Source organism: Cinclus cinclus, chromosome 1, assembly GCF_963662255.1.
Source record: "Cinclus cinclus chromosome 1, bCinCin1.1, whole genome shotgun sequence".
NCBI classification, from domain to species: domain Eukaryota; kingdom Metazoa; phylum Chordata; class Aves; order Passeriformes; family Cinclidae; genus Cinclus; species Cinclus cinclus.
The window spans coordinates 43,817,582-43,837,708 of record NC_085046.1 but is presented as its reverse complement, the minus strand read 5'-3'; positions in this window follow the sequence as shown (position 1 = coordinate 43,837,708).

The window sequence follows — 20,127 nt, the reverse complement described above, 5'->3', positions numbered from 1 at the left end:
CCAGCTGTGAGAAGAGAAAGGAAATGCCACTGGAGCTGGCTGGACCCAAGGAAGGGATGCTGTGTATCCAGGGAGAGACATGCTCGTGATGTTTGTGGGAGTGAGGAGACATGCTGCTAAATTAAGGGAGCAGGAATTATGTGTATGGCCCTAAGAGGACCAGAGAAACATTCCTGGTACTCAATAAACTGTGTCCAGAGCTTCCTGCTTGACTGTCAATTGCTCATTTCTCTCCATACAATTATAGACATTTAACCCAACCAGTTTAATGCCCTCTATGACTTTGATGGCTGAGAAGGACTCTCATGCTCTCCCTCAATTAACTTGTGGCCATCATTCAGTAGCTCTCCCTGAATAAAACCCTGTTTGCAGTGCACATCTCAGCCTGGCAGCTCATTTGTGCGCTACTCCTGTTCCAGAGTGGAGTTCAATGGCATCTGCACAGGCATAAAACAGTGGATCAACTCTGTTACTCCTCACCGTGCACTCAGGCTGCAGAGCAGGTGCTGTCCCAAAGCCACCTTTTGTGGATCAGACCTTTCATATCTCACTGGGCTAGACCCTACCTCGTCTTTTCAGCTGTCTCAGTGTACTTCTGCTTCTCATCTCTTGGCTTTTTCCAGGACATCTTGATTTTGGAAATGTCCCTAACAAAATGCTGAGCTGAACTGCAAAGTCAAAAAAATAAAAATTGTCGGAGGAGGAAATAAAATCAATCCCATTTCCAAGTGTGGCTTGAAGCTGTTTGCCATAACTGCCTGACAGTGTTCATGTCATGTCAGCTGTCTGCTTACTTCTTGAATTCCCTCTACAAGTTACTTTAGTCAGAAGAAAATAAAAGTGACAAGCAATGCTGACGTGTATGTGCTCTGAAGAGGATGGGGCAAAGTCCTCTGTGAGGTTTTAAAAATAGATGTGCTGCAAAGGGTACAAAAAGCTTCCCCCACATGGAGCTTTTGTAGACACTCTGAATGCTGGTAGGGTCACCACACAATTTACAGTATGTGTTTAAGTAGGATAGCAAGACACACTGCTAGGTAACTGTCAAAATACAAGAATTTCATGGTTTGAAATCATTATCTAATCAGCTAATCCAACACTGCAAAAAAAAATCATATATCCTTTGCCTTTATCACTTGTAGTTTCCTGATATATTTGCAGTTGAAAAATTAACGCATCAGTTACTGCAAATTGTTTTGATGTATGTCTGACAGATTAAGAACTGGAAACAGAGCAGGGAATTGTTAATGTTTGGCTGGGCTTTTCCCCTTTCAAGTCTAAGCTTCCTGCATAAACACACAAGTCTTGTGGTTTTTGTCTTCCTCTGTAAAATAGTAGGAACTGTGCACAATATCTCAAACACTTTAACCAATCATGTACACAATTAACAACCAATTTATGTCTTTTGTCTGCAATTTTCCTCAGCCGCAGTTTTAGTGGAGACTATCACACAGTCTTGGTTTGCCTAGAAAGATCAGATTTGCCAAGACAGGTGCAATTAATTTAAAGTTCTTCCTATTGCCTCTAAAGGTAACTGAAAAGAAATTATATACCCAACTATGCCTACTAAGAAGAAGGCATTGGCAATTCTAAGAAGATGATATCCACTTTATTTAAATAAGTTTTTATCATGGTTAGTAGAAGGCTGTACAAGGCAAATTAAATTTCTTATCTGTATTAAGACAGAGACAACTGTTGTGATAGGAATTCAATAGCATTATAGTCAAATACTTATTTTACAGGGAAAATATATCAGTGAAAAATGAAAAATCCTCCAGTTATCAAATACCCAACTAATACATAATAAAAATGTGAAATACACTCAGGAATTTCACTTTAAAAATACACACTGCACTCAGTAGTTCATCACAGTCTCTGGTGGAGCATACTGTTAAGGGAATTTTGGTTTTCAGCTCCTTAATCCTAGGCTACAAAATAAGAGCTGGTTTACTGAGATACTCCAACCAGCACATGCACTGGGGAGACCAGCAGCAGTACTCCTGGGACTTTGCTAGTCCTGCAGCAATTTGCTGTTGATGTTCACTTACCTATGCACCACAGCCAGCCCCATACCTGAGGTTTTTCAACAGGTTGAGATGTTTACATTACTTTTGTGAAGTATCACACATAACAGACCTGATTCCTACACATGGATAAGTCCAGGGTATCAGTGGAGTTGACCTGTCTTAAGTGTGAAGAGATGTTTTCTACTTTTGCCTATCACATGGTCCCAGAAGAAACAAAGGAAGGTTTCTTACCTGCCTCATTCCTAGAAAGGAATCTCATCTTGGGGTACCAGAGAACAGCAGATGACATCCATAACAGGATTTATTTATTATTTATTTATTAATTAATTATTCCCATTATTAGTGAGCAGAAAAATTATTTTTTATATAAATCTTTGCAGGGTATGCACAAATATACTTAAGATCTGTTTGCACTAACTGTAGAAGAAAGTCTCCCCCACCCCCAACTACAAAAAATTGTATTAAATAAAAAGCTTCAAATTCTATTGTAATAGGGCAGGGAATCCTTGAAACTCTGGAAACTTGAAACAACAGCCAGGAACAAAGCTCAGAGTAATCTACTATGCAGAAAAAAGAGTGGCATTGCACATTACAAGCCCGTACTTTAATAAATGTGGAAAAGGTAAAAAACCCCAGTATCTGGCAGAAGCCGGTGCTATTTATCTATTTATATGAGCACTAAGAACAGAAACTGTTTCTCTAGCAATGCCTTTTGGCTTAAATGCCTTCAACATCAGGTTTTTTTCCTATCTGCATTTGGCTCTTTGCATTATTCCTTGATAAAATCCTTGTTACCGACAGACATTTTAATACTCAAATATTACTGATCATCCTTAGCCTAAAATTTTGACAACAAATTCCCATTTTAATCTATTTTGCAGTTTATTTTTGCTACAGGAATACACTTCCCTTTTACCTCTCTCCCAAGTAACACCATGATAAATTTTCTGTTCTTTCCTTCCCTCCTTCAGAGGATCTTAACCACCCACAGGTTATATTTTTCTTCCAAGAGCACCAGTCTGCTGCTTGCTCAGTTGTGACAGATTCAATCTAAGCAGAGACCTTTCTCTTAGCAGGAGATTTTTAGTCCCATAGTACAGGGTACACTATTCCTCTGATCACCCTGCTGACTGCACTGTTCCCTTCTGTTTCTCTTAGGGGAGGATGTGCTTTGTGAGAAGGCACTGACTAGGTGTGCTTGCGTGGGTTTTCCCCCCCACTAACATCAACTGCTAGCTCCCAGAAATCCCTTTGGTCCCAAAGCAAGATCTGCTTCTCACCTACCCTCTCTATTCCTGTAAGGAGTCAAGTATTTTCCAGCACTTAAATTTTTTAGCCAAAAGGTCCTGAGGAGTGATCCTCACATAGGCAAACAGCCTCTCCTCTGAGACCTCCACCTCTGCATTTATCCTAGAGCAATATTTGCAATGATGCACTGGCAAATTTCCTCATACAGATGTTATGCATGAGACCAAACATGTTCTTGGTAATGCAACCTGTTAGCTTTAAATCATCTAGATTAAATAGATATGTTTGCACTCTCTGGAATATGCATGCAAAGAAAAACCCAAAAAACTCTAGGAAAAAAAATAAAAGAACAGTCTTGTGCCAATACTTGAGGGGGCAGGGAGCATCTTTATCACCTAGGATTGCTCTGGGCACACAGAAACCAAGAGGAAGCTCATTTCCAAACCAAGGTGTTGCTGCTGTCATAAGTAACAATCCTATATGGCCTAAGTTGCCCTCAGAGCAGACTCATGGCTGGAGGGAATTCAGGCAGAGCTCACTGCCTGTCCAGTGGGAGATGCTGCACCAAACAGTGCACATTCCTTCCACCCTCCCTGCCCCAGGCTGTTTAGGGATCAGGGTTGCCTGGAGAAAGGAATATGTTTGGCCCCATATGCAGAGGTTTAGATTTAGGCTGAGATTTTCTGGATCATGCAGCATCCTCAAATGCACCACACTGTTCTGTGTGTGCACGAAACATGTCCTTGTCATTGTCTCAGATTTGGCTCTACCTGCAACAGCCACCTTGTTCCCTCTGGAAGAGGAAGTGAGCTACCATGGTCAGAACTGGCCTTTGGGGGGTCCAAAGCTTGTATTCTGTATAATTTCAGACTCTAAAACTATTCCGTGAAAAACCTGAAATTATATCCCTGTTGGGCAAAATGCTCCAAATTACATTTTCTACCTGGAAGCTTTAATGAAGGAATAACGAAATCACTCAAAATCTCACACTGATATAAACTTACATGTAGTGGATGAGGATATTCACACTAGGAGACAGAAAAAGGAAAGCCCTACAGTCTTCGAAAGAGCAGCACAGAAAAGACTGACCCACTCATGTAATTTCTCTTTTCTAGTTTATTTTAGCAATTACTAGAATTTAAAAAGATGTGAGAAATCTTTATTAAAAGATGAGATAAAAAGCCAAAACCTTTTCTGAAGCTGTCTTTAGTCAGATGGGCAAATTAGAAGTTTTGAAATATTCAGCCTTTAGAGATGGATGTTTCCACTAATGTTTGTATCATGATAGATATCATTAATTATGCCTCCCATCAGATTTGATACAGTTCTTCAGTAATGACTGCTTATAAAATTCAGAAAAAAATCCTTGGACAAAGTCTTTAAAGTAAAAACTGCCCCCAGATAATTGCTATAATAATCATCAGAAGCAGGCAATTATTTTTTAGAAAATTAAATTTCAACTCATGGATTTATATAAAATACCACCATTTGTTCAAACCTGAATTTCTGCACTGCATAACAAAATACGTTCCTGGGACAGGCTGATAAGTATGTGTCAGCTTAGACAAAATTTTTATGTGGCCAAAAGTAAACACTAAGCATATTCTTAATTACCTTTTTTATGTTTAGAACTTGTCTTTTACCTATGTAGGACTTTTTTGATTTTCCTGACCCTACTGACATCTGACCACCTTCAGTAATATAACACTTTAAGAAAATAATATTCTTACTTCCTTTTAGTAGCAGTGCAGTCAGAGTGGGTGACTGACCCTATAAACTTTGGATTGTTTTTCACCTAGCATAAGAAGTACAAAGTTGTGAGACTTTCCTGGTCCAGGAAGGGATTTTTCCTCTCCAGATACTTTCCTAATGATCCATGAACAGAAATCAGCTGGCACTCACAGCAGTACTGCTGACGAGCAGATCTTTTTCTTATGACTTGGCATGACTGGTTTAAACACCAGATGGATCCAAAATAATAACTGGAAGAAAAGCAGTATCTTCTTCCACTGGTCCCCCACAATCTTTTTCCTGTCTCACACACACCTACACTCTTTCTGTCACATGCTGAATGCTGCTCTTGGTAGGATTCTGGAGCACCAAGTGCTTTCCAATAAATGTGTTCAGAGATTTGCTCTCTCATGATGCTTCCTTCACCAGCTGTGTTTAAGAGAAGTTGGTCTTCTTTAGCTGCATTACCTGAAGCCACTAAGCTCTCCAGTGAGTCTTCCAGGTGTTACTGGAACAACACATGAAATGGACTTCAAACCAGTGGTGTAAACCTTTATGGCACTGGGAAAGTGGTCGGGTTCTACCGTGCCCAGACTCACTGTCCCTACATCCATTTTCCACTTCCCCTGTCAAAGTCACACTTGCTTGAGCCCGGAGGGGCAAAGTTACTCTAATCCTGTCTGTTTTAAATAGCAAATCATCTTCCAACCTGTCCATTTTTATAAATGTCTCGTCTTCTGTATGGATGACCTTTTCCTTTCCTGAGTTTTCTATCTGACTTGGCATGCGGAGAAATTAAGTCAGGGATTTGGCGGATGGCAACACAGTAACTCTGGGATGGCATGTGCTGTGAAATGCAGTGCAGCCACTCTTTTCAGGCTCCAGATTACAGGGCTAGATTGCAAGTATGTCTGGCAGAGCAATGTGAATGGATGGCACAACCAAAGGCTGAGAGGAGCTGGTGCAAACTGGCACATTACATTTTTAAGTACCCATTACTTTTTTTTAAGTACTTTACAAAAGCTCACAGATCAGCTTATTGCAGGACCAGCCTGCTGACTAACTAGAAATTCATAAAACTAGTGATCAAACACCTGCAGACAAACCAAGCTAGGTGACTTTTTAATTTTATTTAATGGAAAATCTCTCCAAACTCAAGTGTCACTTGAGCACAAGCATTTGTGGGTCTGACAGAGCTGATGCAAGAGTGTGGGTAACCATACAGAGAGCTCACTACCGCTACATCTCCTGAGATCCCTCCAGCATGTCTACAACCAAGAGAGAGCATCCTTGAATGGCAACAGTGTAAAGGGAGCACATCCAGTGTCAGAAAGGACCTACAGTGAACAGACCTACAGTGCAGATACCCAAAAGTCCCAACTGGGCAGGCCCTACAGGGCAGTAGATCAGCATGTGGGTACCTGGCTGCTGTTCACTTCATGGACTAAACATGTTGCTACCTCTGTGCCGGCTGCCCCTCCAAGGCTACAAAGGAGATAACTACAGGAAAACAGCAGCATTGCTGCCCTTTCAGTCCATTTTCAGACCATTTTACAATTTCTACAATTAGAGAGCAGGGGTAGAGCAGACATTTTTATTGCTTGAGCCCAGAGATAATAAACATAGAGATTAGCCAATTCAATACTTTTAGGGTTTTGTGTTTTTTTAATTTAACACAAATGACTCTTAAGTTCCAATTTTAACACAAATTACTCCTAATTTCCAATTCGTCCTCAACACAGCAACAATCAGCTCCCAGTATTGCATAAAATATGTCTTTTCTCAAGCTGTGCTAACAGTTAAAAAATCATCACTGCTTAGGCAGTGATTTTGGAAAGTACCATTCTGGATTTTCCCTTGGGTATCAGGATAAACAAATTTTCTAATGATTCCCCATAGAAACTTCAAATAGTGAAGCTAATCCTTAGTCAGTTTGTCTGCTTCTGTGGCTTTAGTGCAGCAAATTAAGATGCAGAAACTATGTTTTTAACTGTGTCTGTGTAATAGAAGTGATACTGTGATCTCCAGCCATTGGTTCTGTGCTTTTAGAATCTGCTACACATGGAAAGGTGGTTCTTGTTTCTCCACCTTCCTATTGTCATTAACAAAGATATCACCTAATTTTGTTTCCTAAACCCTAAGGTACCATAAGGGCAACAGCTTGCTTAACTTTCATGGCGGCCCACAGTATAAGTGACAGGTAAAAGAGTAACAAATACATACAAAGGCTTTTTTTTCTGAAAAGTGGGTCTTGTAAGCTCACTAAATTCTGAGGTCTATTTTCCTTAAGGCGTTGATGGGAGTTAAATGTTGATTTCCAGAACTCCTGGATGCATGCACAAAGCCTTGGGCTGCTCATGAGTAGTTCTGCAAAATCAATTTTACTTCCTTTGTTTTGATGTCAAGTGCCTGAAAGCAAACAGCTGCTTTCTGGGAAGACAGTGTGTTTTGCCGGACATAGAGCAACACTTTTTTCCTACTTCCATTTCAGGGAAACACTCTTAGTTCCATCCAAATTTTGGAGTTGAGCTTGACCTGGGTGGAATTCCCTATTGGTTTTGTCTTTTAATATGGTAATTCCCCCTACAGAGCCACCCTCTCCCTTGGTATTTTCATACCTTGTGGTCTCTCTCTTTTCCTTTCCTCTTTCCTTGAAACTGCTCAGCTCTGCAACCAGCCATGAAGCTTTCAGAGCAATGCTACTTTTAGAAGCTAAAGGAGATAGAAGTATTCACCTTCCTCTTATACTAAAAGGCTGTAACACCAAAAAAAAAAAAAAGTGTGTGTGGGGGGGGCGGTTCTAAACTCTAAACCGTCACTTTGAACGGAAGGATTTAATTTCCCTGTTTGATAGGAAAAGTGAGGGATATGACTGATTAGTTTTCTTTGTGTGTGTTATACCTAAGAAAGGTGAGGGCTGCTTTGGGCAGTCTTTGGAGCAGAGCAGTTGAGATGCTTTGGAGCAGATGCTTTGGAGCAGCATGGAGCAGCCAGAGACAGCCTGGATGCCCCCACAGTCCTGGGACTTCTGGCCAGCAGTTTGCTGGAACTGCCTCCACTGGGGGATTGCAGGATGCTCAGCTCTCACATAGCCTGGAAAAAAAACCAGAGGGATATCCTAGAAATCTCCAAGACCAGCCCTCTTACCTGTGACATTACAGAAACAACAAATACTTCTTGCTGGAATATTTGCTAATGCTCTCCTCTAGGCCACATCAGACATAAACACAGGAAGAACCTCTTGGTTTTGTGTAAGGCTGGAGCCAGTCAGATCAAAATGGCAACACACATTTCTATAAAGAGGTGTAAGATCACATCCTATTTAGGCTTCCAAAATCCAAATTATACTTTTATAGTTTAAAAATAGCCACACACAAATCATAGAATCATGGATTGGTGTGGGTTGAAAGGGCCCTTAAAGACCATCTAGTTCCAATCCCTCTGCCATGGGCAGGGACATCTTCCACTTGACCAGATTTCCGAAAACTCCATCCAACCTGACCTTGAGCACATCCAGGGATAGGGCATCCACAGCTACTCTGTTCCTGTGCCTCTCCACACTCACAGTAAATAATTCATAGCTTGCCAAAAGAAGCTGTGAAACGTAAACCACAATTTTCATTAGGAAGCTGCTATGGCTGTGTCACCATTACCCTTATCCCCCAACCACCAACCTGTCAGTCCTCTGACCACAGCCTGCACCAGCTAACCTTGAAATCTGGCCAACTATTTCGGCCTAATGTTTAGCACAGGCATGTATGGCATTCAGGATGTAATGCCTATTCCTTTAAAATATGTGTCTGAGGTTGAGTTTTTTTGTTTGATTTTTCTTTTTTGTTTTGTTTTGTTCTTAATTTAAATGTGTTACATTTAAACCATTCTTGCAAAAATTGTGAAGACAATTCCCTTGCAAAAAAAAAGTAAGGAAGGTTTCAGCTGAATTTTCTGTTCCATTCCCCTGAGTGATAGTAGGAGGAAATATTTTGGTTTGTCAGTTACACTAAAACTTCTGATGTTTCTTGCTTTATGGTAACAAAATGTTGAGACAGAAAGTGTCCTCCATTGCAAATGATTTGTGCTGTCATTCTGCAATGAAAATGGATAGAAAACTGATAGGTAACTGATAGATAAGTAATTTTGGTTACTTATTCTTTCTGGATATTGTAACTTACACACATTTATATTAAAAAGGGGGTATATCAGAGAAAATGGGAGCTTTGCAGACACAGAGGCAAAGCAGTGAAAAACATATCCTTGCAGACAGTGCATTAGCAGGCCTGATGGATGTTTTGTGTGATGCCCCCAGATAGTGCAATCCCATTTTATAATAAATTACTATTTTGTGCAGTTCATTAACAAATCTGAGCAGAAGAGGATATCCAGCTATTACATTTCAGACTCTGTGCATACATTACTTTCCTGACACTACAGAGCTGTTCTCATTTTTTAATGCAAATGCTCTATGCTGCTGATCAGCAATACATTCTCTTACCCTGTTTTTTTCTAAGAAAGGGAGGTATATGGAATGGTCGTATCTGTGAGTGCCCATATGATTACTTTTAATCCAAAGGACCATTTTAACTACATCTCAGGGACAACTACATGCCTCAAAGCCTGTGAAAACATGTGGAAGGGTGGAAAGCAGAGGGGAAGCAAAAGGATGGAGAACTGTCCTACAGGCAGCCAGCACAGGCCACTGCTCCATCCACACTTATATAATTCTGCTGAGACATGCAGGGAAAAATACAGGAGCCAAAAATCCAAATCTGTTGGAAAGCAAGCTTCCTTGGATCTGGTACCAACTGAACAGCTTAAACTGCTGCAGGGTAATCATCATGCTGCTGTAAAAGGAATTAATCAAAAGGGCATGCAAAGCTTTCTGAAGACTTTGACTCTTACAGCTGTAGAAATCTAAGTGAATCACTCCTGTTTTCCACAAGGTATGTATTTTGACATGTGTAGTCTCATCCCTGGGCTTCAGCAAAAGCTAGCTACTCTTTAGTGAGCAGCCATACACTACATATACATACACACACACACACACACACACACACACACACACACACACACATATATATATATATATATTTCTCTCTGCAGGTGGATATAATCTCAGGAAAAGTATACATGGATCTTAGAAGACTGTAAACTGTCCAGCAGAAATACAGCCTTTGCAAAACTTGCTAGCTGAAGGAGGGGAAAAAAAGCCATAATAAGCTGACTTGTAAGTATTTGCTTTTTCTCCACCTCAGATACCAGTTGTAAAAAAAAAACAAAAAACACCTTTCTCAGAGAGGTGAAAGTTTGAAAATACTAACAAGAAGTGTGAGGTAGTATAAGAGACAGTAAAAATATTTCTCATTTACTCAAGAATTAATAAAAAATAAAGCAGAAAAGATTATGTTAAGAGAACTAGAATGAAAACACCTGCTTATAAGCAGCACCCACCAAAGACTCAACTGCTCAGTGTTATTCCAGCAGGCACACTGCTGGTGCTGTTCAAACCCATTTGTCTCTAGGGCTGGATGCATACAGAAAATGTTATGTCAGGACCCACGTTTCACCTGCTTAAAAGGGAGACATAAGACTGGAAAATAACTGTCTCTGGCCCTCTGCAATTACTGGCAATCTTGTGTGACCAGTATAAGTGGGGTTTGCCACAGCCAGTCCCACAGCACTCCCAGGCACCAAAATCCCACCTGTACATCTCTGAAACACATCCTTTCAGCCTGATAACTAATTTAAGTGTAAAAAACAGCTTGAAGAGCCAAGTGCCAAGGGGGAATCGCAGCTGCATCTGCCACTCAGCTGTGTCAAAGCATGGAGGAAGCAGCCCAGTGGCATCTCTGAAACCCTAGCACTCTGTGTCCTGTAACTCACCTTTCCCTCCAAGACTGGTGACAAAGGACTTTCCCTGTTTTCAAATTCATACTGCAGGTCTGGGTTAGGTGCAAATAGACATCCCAGTGTAGATAAAATGCAAATATGTTTTCATTTTCATTTGCAAATGTCCTTGCAGCTCCTAAACCAAAAAATTCTTGATGAAATTAACTTCTGGTAGTGTGCTCAAGACATTCCCTCCCTCACTATACTGGTAATTTTGTACAGAAGTTCCCTACACCAGAGAAACAAACAAATGATTGAAGAAATAGTTCCAAAAGACTGTTTCGGGGGTAAGATATGGACTATGTTGCAGATTGTGTCATATCAACTACAGATTATTAATCTGTGCCATCCCAAATTGCAGCACTACTGTTGAGAGGGGTGATCAATATTTAAACTCTTATTTGGATTAAATTGATGCAAATAACATCTCTTGGTCAAGTACTGGAATGTTATTTTTTGTGGTATTTGTGGACTACCAAGGGAAGTTTCTTTTGGTACACATGGACCACAAGAAAAAGATTGAAAATATTGAATTGATAAAGTCTCTCACTCTCTGTATGTGTTTTTCTGAGTCTTTTTTCCCCCTAGTATCGTCCCTTCTGTTTCTACTGTGAATCTTAACTCTTTCCAAAGTTAAGATACCACATCTCCATCTCTGTTGAAAACACCTATTCCTGTTTTTTCGCTTCCATTCCTGAAGTGGAAATAGCTTTAAGGAAACGTGAAGAAGAGTCAGGAGAAATTACAGTAAATCAGCATGTGTTTCATCCCAGAACTCTGCTATTTAAGACTAGCAAAGTAGATGAAATGCAATTGCATTGCAACTTTGTTCACTGGCTCAGGCAGTACAGCAAGCATTGCCTGCTCAGGTCACAGCATCATGGAATCCTGGGAGATAGGAAGGGACCACCAGAGGACATGAAGTTCAGCCTCCTGCCCAAGTCATGGTCAACCACTGGATCACACCAGGTGCCTCAGGGCTTTAGCTGGTCAGGTCCTGAGAGCCTCGAAGGATGGAGGTGGCAGAACCTCTCTGGATAACCTGAGTCACAGCCTTTCCTGTGATACCTGTGGGGTAGCAGAGTTCTGCCCTGTAATGACAAATCCACTGCTATGACATGGTCATACTCTGAAATCCTTACCTACAAGCAAGGACCTATGGGCTCATGAGAGAATCTGATGGCTTTCCCTCTGCTGCTCGGTTGGCTCTTACACCAACTGAACACCAGACCCAGGGTTTCACCCAGCCACTGCTATGACTTGGTTTACACCGTGTATTTACGCCATGCTGTGGGACAAGCTCTCCGCCACCCTGAAGCGCAGCAGGATGGCAGCTGCCGCTTTCCTTGACAGAAGAAGAAACCTCCCACATGGCCCCTTCCCAGACTCATTATCAAAGCCTTCCCACAGATGAAACTAGTGAGCCAATTTTCACCTCTGCTCCCATTATCTCGCAGTGGAAAGGTGACCTCACTCTGTGACATGACATGAAATAGCTGGAGCAGAGCCTCTCTCTCAATTGCCTACCTCTACTGAGGTGGTAGCCTAAATTAGAGAAACTGCAAAATGCCTTTTCAGTATTAAACCAGCTGAGTGAGTCAGACTGGGAAAGTCAGCCTCTCACAGCTCAGAGTGGATATGCTTACCTCCCTGCATTCCCCTCTGGGGCAAAACCAGGTGTTTCTTGCTAATGAAATTGCTGAGATTTAAAAGAATTAAAAATACATGCATACACAAAGAATTGAACAGGGTAAAAAAGCAGTTTAAAAAAGTGTGGCCACTCAAGGAAAACTGTGATTTTTGAGACAGCTATTTCCACAGGCCCTGTTCTGGTTTGGCTTTTCTCCTCTTCCTCCCTCCTTCATAAACAACATCCTCCCTGAACTCCTTCATTAAAGCATATCAGATACCTTGAATTAGATAATCAAAATCTTAAACATTTCCAGTCTCTCATGCACTTTGACACTCTTTGACATAAAGAGTATTTTTTGAATGATTTGTTTGGTCCCATTCAGATTTCAGCACCCTCCAGCCAGTGTGTATTTTCTCCGGAAGCACATGTCAGAATGGCACAGCTGGCACAAAACCTTCCCATTCTCCCTCCGGGGAAATTTCCTCATTAGGAGAGCACACAGGCATGAGAAACAGGACAACCGCCCTGATGACTTTCCTTGTTATGAAACACAGGGATGCTTCTGTCAGAAGAGCTTTGGAGGAACTCTGAGTCGCAGAGTTTTACTGCCACTTTCTGCGAAGTTCAGGATTTTCGTGACTGGTCCATGAAGGTACACAAGTATGGCATCTATACACACACACACACAAAAAAATGACATGTTTAACTGCCAATACAAACCCTTCATAATTCCAGAGCTGATTTAATCATCTGAGCCAATGGTTTCAGGGCCAAATTAAATGACAAAGGTAGAAGAGGAGCCCAATGCTTATTCCCTAAACAGCACAAATTGTTCTGACCTGTCACAGTAGATCAGGATGAAGGCTTTAGGCTAGCAATGTAGCCATGAAAATCAAATAGGGATGAGGGTAGAGGAGAATTAATGTGTATTTAATCCCAGAGACTTTACTGGGACAAGAAAATATTTTTCTAGTTGTTTGAGGTGTTTCCAGGGCTGGCATGAGGGAGTAGCCATCAGATCCACATGACCTTGCCCAGAGTCCTACACTATGCCCCCAGCACCCAAAGTAGGAGCCAGGTAATGACCATAATACTGGCTGCTGTCCTATCTCTGTTCCATCTTGGCTGGCAGGAAAGACTCTGGAGAGGGAGGATGACAGTGTGGTCCAAGGGCACTGCCAACACAAGAGGACCAGAAGGACACCATTATGGCAGGTCCATGGTCAGCACCTGTCACCTCAGCAGATGCCACCACACCAGTAATAATGAGGAAATGAGGAAACTGAAAGGGAACATGAAAGCTAAAGAAATTTGAGAAGAAAGTGATGCATGACATGCTGTTTCCCTTATTGGTGCAACATTCAGAACACTGATTCAGTCTCCGTGTGTGCTAAGCTCAGGGCTAGGGCTGTTTCCTCTTGTCTCTCCAGGACTGCCTTGCCCAGAAGTCACATGGCCCGGACATCCTAGATCTCCCTGTGCTTCTTGACAGTCCTTTCACAAATCACTTTTGTTCTCTAACCCCAGACAGATCATCTTAATGTTAATAAAAAGACTAATGTTTGGAAAACTCTTTCTGTGCACCCAAACAATAACCTCATCAGCTCACTGAACAGTAGCTTAGCAATTATCCTCTAAACTAGATGAATTGAAAGCAAAGGCACTAAGCTCAGATTCTCAGTGTGTCATATTTATGTAAATACCTGAGTAAAATAATCATCAGCACTGCTCTGAGAGGTGGGGAGGTGGGGGATAGCTGAGGGCAGACTGCTGGCAAGGCATTTAGAAACCTCACAAGCAGAAGCAGCAAATATCAAAGTGCCATGAGGAGGACTGATTTGGGTTCTCCAATTGCTTCACATTTCATTGGACATGATATTTGTGCTTTGATGTTTTTGAGTACTTGGGGCAAAGTGCCACCTGGGGTAAAGGTTGAAAGAACCAGTGGCTGGAAAACGCTGTTGTTGAGAGACAGAGCTTTTGAGATAAGTGCTGGGACTGCCCTAAGCCCAGTGGGTTGGATGAGGAAAGGGATAGGAAATCAAGGCTTTCTGGACCACCGTTCACTCATGAAGTCTCTGGAACTCTCTTTTGTTCACTTATCCTCACTATCCTTGTGTGAAACTTCTGAGACACCATCTTTAGGGGTTTATTTAGCATTTACGCACTTTGATGCAGTTACCTTACTAGAGCTTCAGTACATAGCAAATATGTGGGGGAACTGAATGGCTGTAATTCAAAGACTTCAGGGCCATCTTTAGACGGGAGGTGTTACCACAGCTTCCCTCCCACCTTAGCAAAAAAGTTTGAGCAGAAACCTTGGTTTTGGTCATTATTGGAAAGCAATAGAACATGTTTTTCTGTGCAAGCAAAGTTAATCAATACCAGTTTTCTGGAGTTATGGTTACGTGAGAAGAATACAGCTCTGAAAGTCAGACCTCACCACAGGGAGGTCACTTAAGAAGTCAGATCTTAGCTAAATCTTGCTGCTGGTGAGTGCTGCTAAAGCTGTTATTTCTAAGCTCTGCTACAGAATTTACTACAGTGACCTGTGTGAAAACATATGGTAATAAAATTTGGTTCTGGAAACTCTGTGGCCAATTTGTACATTTGCAAAATTAAATTACCATCGTTTAGCATCTAGTTATTCATGTCCCTGAGGAAAAGTTTTTACTAGTATAGAGTAAAGGTATTTGGATTTTAAAGGCAAAAGAACAAATGAACCAACTAATAGTTCATAAAATGATCTTCCAAGCTTGCCTTGAATGATACTGCAAAATTATTATAATGGAAAAAGCGTTAGAGGACCTTGATCAAACATGATCCTTCAGGGCTAAGGAATCTCATTTTCCTGCATACAGATACAGTTCACTCAGTCTCTCACGATTCCATCACATATGAAGACATTAGTATTTTCAGCAGAATTAAGCAGTGCAGTTAAATAGCTACTCTACTGTTCACCACAGAAAAATACAATAGAATCATTCCATAGGGATAGCTAACCCATTCCTAATCAAGGATCAGCCAGTCTTACAGCACACATGCTATGAATTAATACTTCCTTCTGCACCAGCCCAGGCTGCTCCAGGAACACTGCCCTACACCTGGACCAGGCTTAAAAACAAGTGGCTCCTTTACAAGTGGTTTCTCTCTCTGCAGGAATGTGAATTAATGAAGACCAAACCACTTCACTTGTTAACCATTCTTTAGTGAACAGCCACAGCAAAAGCATTTAACAAAACAAGAGTAACCAAATTCAGTCATGTGCAGTCTGAAGAAATAGGTTTGCTCACTTCTGAGGTGCCAATATTCATCAAGTTGCTCTCCAGCCACAGTCAGCTGGTTCCACCTGAGGGCTTTGGAAAAATGTCAGTGCAGTCTCTGCCAGTGCTTTGAGCTGAGACACACAGTACCATGCAGAAGATGTAACAAAGCAGAGACAGTGAAGGAGCAGATGCTCCAGAAGACTCCACCTGCTGTGACTAACACTGGTCTTTCAAAGCACACACATGGGGTGTGCAAAAGAGGCAGCAAAAGTCACCAGTAGATGTGTCACTGTAATGATGTGGTACAGAACAAGCCAACAGAGCAAGCAACTAAGGACTTGCTGGTGGTTTTTGACCAAGCTCAGTGAACTGACCCTTGTGCAGCAGTTTGTGGACAGAGGCAGCAGGAGCTTGGTCTGCTGCATGTGGTGCAGGTTGAATGCAGGCAATCCAAAACACACAAAACTCCGATAAATAAATTTGCCATTTATGAATAACAATCCTCTCCACAGCACAAAGCCTGGATGGACAGTTTTATGAAGTCTGATCGGTCAGTGAATTTACTTCTATTTAAATAGACTGCGCTGCTCAAAAATAATTTTAAAAATGATGATGCTGCAAAGCCAATGCTCAGTACTTCTAGAGACTTTATCTAGTGCTCCTACCACTGCTGGCACAATGAGACTTTTACCCACTTGTGTCTTATGTGCTGAGTTTATTGTATCTTCACAGTTCATGGAGTAGTTAAATTACTTTCTCAGGATCACATAACTCATCTTTGTCAGCACTGAGATGAGAAGCCAGGTGCTCTCTTTGCCACTGCAGACTTCAGGCCCTAATAGCTAGATTTTGTGTTCCCCTCTTTACTTGCTTCTGCTGGATGAAAAGTACAAGCAATTCATCCAGCATTATATGCAGGAAAGAAAGCAGAAATTTGAATAGTTGCCATCTGCTGGAGATGCTTTGATTGATTGCTTTCCAGCCCCAGCTGGATCAAACAAGCTCTAGAGAGAAACATTTCCTTGGGTTGTTGTACTGTGTGTATCTCTGCTCAATGTTAAACGAAGTCACAAGGATACAGGCAGAGAACATTCCCTTTCTTTACCAGAATAATTCATACCTTTAATTCAGTGGTTATAATTGGCCACCCAAAATGTATTGTTGCCTCCACTGGAATTAGTTTTTCTCTCATCTAGCATCAAAATTGAAATAGAATAAAACAACTATGCTTTGTAGTTCCCTAACTTACTGTGTTTTCTCAGAAAGAGCTCTTTATCCAATACAACTGTACCCCATCTTTCTTCAAAGTGTCACACAGACAACAATAATCTTGTGGCATTTCACCCCATTTGTCTACATTTTTAGAAATAAGTTTTGTATTTCTTATCCAAGTCCAAAGCCATAAAAATCTTCAGTTAATTACTGCTACTGTTTCCTTCGGATTATATAATTACTTTCCTTGTCTATCTAGCTGCCCTTTCATTTGTAGTTTCCATGTTGATTAAACAAAGAGTACTATGCCAGTGCTAATTTTATGTCAAAGAGGGATTTTCACATTAGAGAAAATAAAAAAACACCCAAACCCTAGCATCAATATCTATGCATAAACTAATTTATTTTTCCATTAATTTTCTATATTCTTTCATCCTCTTTGGTATTACTGGAGATCTTTGGGTTTTGAATTGACTCTGTTTCTTTGTCTTTTTCCCAGGTCCTGAGTACTGGTAATAGCTGAAGGAGGTAATTGATGGACCAAAAGGAGAGTTTCTGGCAGAGTCTTACCCAGAGGGTTAGAGGTTTAGTGTATCCTACCAAACAGGAAAAACAATGCCATTAGGTGTGTGGCTGAGGTTGTAAGACCCACAGGCTTTGGGAGAGAATAACACTATCCTGTTTCTCTCTGCCTGGGTCATTGCCTAAGACCTAGGCAACACAAAATAACCATCTAAAATCAAAGTGCCAAACTTAGTAGTCAATCTACAACAGCAGATGAGTATAGCAGAGAGAGCAAAGACTTTACCTCCACCCAGATATTCCCTACATACTAACCTGGTTGCTTTCTGTCCTTTGGAAGAGACCTGGGGTAAATTTGGGTTCCCAGGCACTGTGTAGCAGGTTGGCTGTCAGCCCCTGCCTCCAGCCCCTCTCACCACCTCCTTGCCAGAGTCCCTCTGTGCTCTTGCAAGCTGTGACACCCCTATTTTGAGATACAGGGTGAGGAACCCAGCTGGCTCCTGTGTTACCCTACAAGATACCAAAGACGAGCTTGGCAGAGTTCTTCATGCCTCTGTGCAGCCAGTCAGCCACACCTTGCAGGGGAACCCATTTTTCCTTACATTAAACATCTTCACAGCAACAAGAAAAACATGCAGAGCTTTGATCCAAAGTTGCTTCCCATCTGCACCACTGACATGCTGCAGAGCCCCACACCAGATGGTTGTTTCACCAGGAACTGTGCCAATGCAAAGCGCAAAGAGAGTTCCTGTCCTCAAATACGTCAAGAAATAGCACAGAGATGAAAGGATGTCAGTCCAGGCAATAACAAATAATCCTGGCACTCCAGCAAATTTACTGTTGGCAATTTCAGGTATGTCAGGCATTTCTAGGCAGTAGAGAAGGGAGATCTGCTTGTGTAGGCATTTGAAAGATGGTGCTATTTGTGGCTTTTAGGTGGCACAAAGACAAAGCAGTGCAGGCAATGTCAAAAGTGCTCCATGCTTGTCATCCTTTAGCCAGGACAGCTGGGAAAAATCAGGTCCTCCTTCTCAAGATGTGGGACTAATGGACACCTTTAAAATCAACAGTGTGTTTTCAACTGAAGATCAGTGAACGCAAGGAAAGGATTCTAACAGCATGACATCCAAGCCAGAATCAGAACCTGTGTACACTTGGGTCCAACCACAGCTTCTCTCCTTTCCTCTTGTCTCCAGTACCTCCCTCCCTTCATTTCCTTGTCTTTGGTGTAGAAGTCACAACATCATTTATGACAATTCTTTGCACTCCTAGGAGACCCGATTTATTGCAATGAATGCTTTAATGAAGTTTGAAATAGTGCTTCTTACCACCAAAATCATAACATACAAGAATGAAACAAATTCAAGGGAGCCTCAGGATAAAAGTATTCAACTGCATCTTTAAAAAAATACTGTACACATTCCATTCTTTCCTCCAAAATAATTGTCAGGCAGCAATGCCACCATATTGTGTTCAATCAAACACAGTAGTGACAAACCTACCTGCACTAGAAAACAAACTTAAGAATTAAAGCCAAACTTGAAGATGTTCTTTCTTAGTCCTTGCCTTAAATTTCCTTTTTTTTTTTCTGGCAGATTTAAACTTACTGTGAATGACTACAGTAACTTTGAGGCATTCAGTTGATTCATCTGTGTTAAACTCCCAGGAGGAAAAATGGCAGAACTACAGCAAGGATGAAGACAGCATGTGGGTGACCAGCAGTAAGCTGTCCACATCCCACATGCACATATTAATTTAAAATTCTGAAAGAAATTCTGATCAGAGTATTAATTGTCGGTTTTTTAAATATTATAATTAAGTAATTGCTTTTCATCTCCTGTGAAGTGGGAAAGTGTTGTCACTTCAAATCTCTCTTGCTTTGTGCCAGAGATTTCTAACAGATGTGAATCTGTGATGTTAATGTTTGCATTTGTATTCACTCAGCAAACAGCTATAATGTTCACCTCCTTTTGAATATTCAGTCTATAAAAATTCAGGCAACATTTTTCACTTGCAGGACAACAATTGAAATAATTTATTCACCAGAAGAGCTGAAACAAACACAGTTAAGCAAATTATCTATCTATCTATCTATCTATCTATCTATCTATCTATCTATCTATCTATCTATCTATCTATCATCTACCTCTCCTCTCTCTCTCCTTGGACAACTTGTTTAACTGCAAAAAAGTTGCAAAAAAAAGTCTTTAAACATTTGATCTCTCTTCTATCAGGACTGGTAATGGGCAAATATGATAGAAGACAGCAAATAGGAGATAGAAAAGCTTTCAGTGACTCCACTTTCCACTGGAAAGGAACACAGAATGCTGTGTTAGTGCTTCAAATCTTACAAAAATGTGGAAATTTGTAGCTAGACGTTAAAGCAATGGAATTTGTGGTGGCAAACCACAAATAACTTTGCCAGATAACTTTGCAGTAGTGCACAACAGGGAACAGCAAGTGCTTTAACATGGGGTTATGGCTAGTTGATAGTACTATACTGAGCTCTAGTTGATGGTACCATACTGAGCTTTGCTTTTAGGGAAGGAACAGTCATGTTTCCAAAACCCCTTTGGCCACCAGAGTACCCTTCATTGCAGGA